Here is a 2500-nt window from a genome sequence, read left to right on the forward strand (position 1 = left end):
ATAAAAGTTTCAGTATCAAGTGTTTGCAGAAATGTTACTGTCTCCCCTTCTTTAAGCCCCGCAAATTGGGGATTAAAGAATTCATATCTAATCACAGAGTACTAACCAATCAACCAATCACAGAGTACTAACCAATCAACCACTCACAGAGTACTAACCAATCAACCACTCACAGAGTACTTACCAATCAACAAATCACAGAGTACTAACCAATCAACCACTCACAGAGTACTAACCAATCAACCAATCACAGAGTACTAACCAATCAACAAATCACAGAGTACTAACCAATCAACCACTCACAGAGTACTAACCAATCAACCAATAACTAATCAACCAATCACGGAGTACTAACCAATCAAGCACTCACAGAGTACTAACCAATCAACCAATCACAGAGTACTAACCAATCAACCAATCACAGAGTACTAACCAATCAACCAATAACTAATCAACCAATCACAGAGTACTAACCAATCAACCAATAACCAATCAACCACTTACAGAGTAGTAACCAATCAAGCACTCACAGAGTACTAAACCAATCAACCAATCACAGAGTACTAACCAATCAACCACTCACAGAGTACTAACCAATCAACCAATAACTAATCAACCAATCACAGAGTACTAACCAATCAACCAATAACTAATCAACCAATAACTAATCAACCAATCACAGAGTACTAACTAATCAACCAATCACGGAGTACTAACCAATCAAGCACTCACAGAGTACTAACCAATCAACCAATAACTAATCAACCAATCACAGAGTACTAACCAATCAACCAATAACCAATCAACCACTTACAGAGTAGTAACCAATCAAGCACTCACAGAGTACTAACCAATCAACCAATCACAGAGTACTAACCAATCAACCACTCACAGAGTACTAACCAATCAACCAATAACTAATCAACCAATCACAGAGTACTAACCAATCAACCAATCAAAGAGTACTAACCAATCAACCACTTACAGAGTACTAACCAATCAACCACTCACAGAGTACTAACCAATCAACCAATCACAGAGTACTAACCAATCAACCACTTACAGAGTACTAACCAATCAACAAATCACAGAGTACTAACCAATCAACAAATCACAGAGTACTAACCAATCAACCAATCACAGAGTACTAACTAATCAACCAATCACAGAGTACTAACCAATCAACCAATCACAGAGTACTAACCAATCAACCACTTACAGAGTACTAACCAATCAACCACTCACAGAGTACTAACCAATCAACCAATCACAGAGTACTAACCAATCAACCACTTACAGAGTACTAACCAATCAACCAATCACAGAGTACTAACCAATCAAGCACTCACAGAGTACTAACCAATCAAAAATCACAGAGTACTAACCAATCAACAAATCACAGAGTACTAACCAATCAACCAATCACAGAGTACTAACTAATCAACCAATCACAGAGTACTAACCAATCAACCAGTCACAGAGTACTAACCAATCAACCACTTACAGAGTACTAACCAATCAACCACTCACAGAGTACTAACCAATCAAAAATTACAGAGTACTAACCAATCAACAAATCACAGAGTACTAACCAATCAACCAATCACAGAGTACTAACTAATCAACCAATCACAGAGTACTAACCAATCAACCAGTCACAGAGTACTAACCAATCAAGCACTCACAGAGTACTAACCAATCAAAAATCACAGAGTACTAACCAATCAACAAATCACAGAGTACTAACCAATCAACCAATCACAGAGTACTAACTAATCAACCAATCACAGAGTACTAACCAATCAACCAGTCACAAAGTACTAACCAATCAACCACTTACAGAGTACTAACCAATCAACCACTCACAGAGTACTAACCAATCAAAAATTACAGAGTACTAACCAATCAACAAATCACAGAGTACTAACCAATCAACCAATCACAGAGTACTAACTAATCAACCAATCACAGAGTACTAACCAATCAACCAGTCACAGAGTACTAACCAATCAACCACTCACAGAGTACTAACCAATCAAAAATCACAGAGTACTAACCAATCAACAAATCACAGAGTACTAACCAATCAACCAATCACAGAGTACTAACTAATCAACCAATCACAGAGTACTAACCAATCAACCAATCACAGAGCTTTGCTTTCCTGGAAATAACTGATTCAACATGAGAAAAATGAATAATCAACCAAAAAGATTGTAGTGGCCTGAGACCAAATCAACAAGGGGGGGGGGGGGGGGGCAACCCTCTAACCATGAATACATGTTTAGAGTACTACTACAGGTCAGCCCCCAGTACTCAGAGTACTCAGAGTACTCCTCGGCTTCTGATGACATAATCCTTCTGTTTTCAGACCTCGTCTAGTGACTCAAAGCAGATTGTTGACTGTGTTTCATAATGCTCTTTATTCTGTAATACTCCCTCTGATGTCCTTACACACACACACACACACACACACACACACACACACACATACACACAT

Source organism: Perca flavescens, chromosome 8, assembly GCF_004354835.1.
Source record: "Perca flavescens isolate YP-PL-M2 chromosome 8, PFLA_1.0, whole genome shotgun sequence".
Taxonomy (NCBI): Eukaryota; Metazoa; Chordata; class Actinopteri; order Perciformes; family Percidae; genus Perca; species Perca flavescens.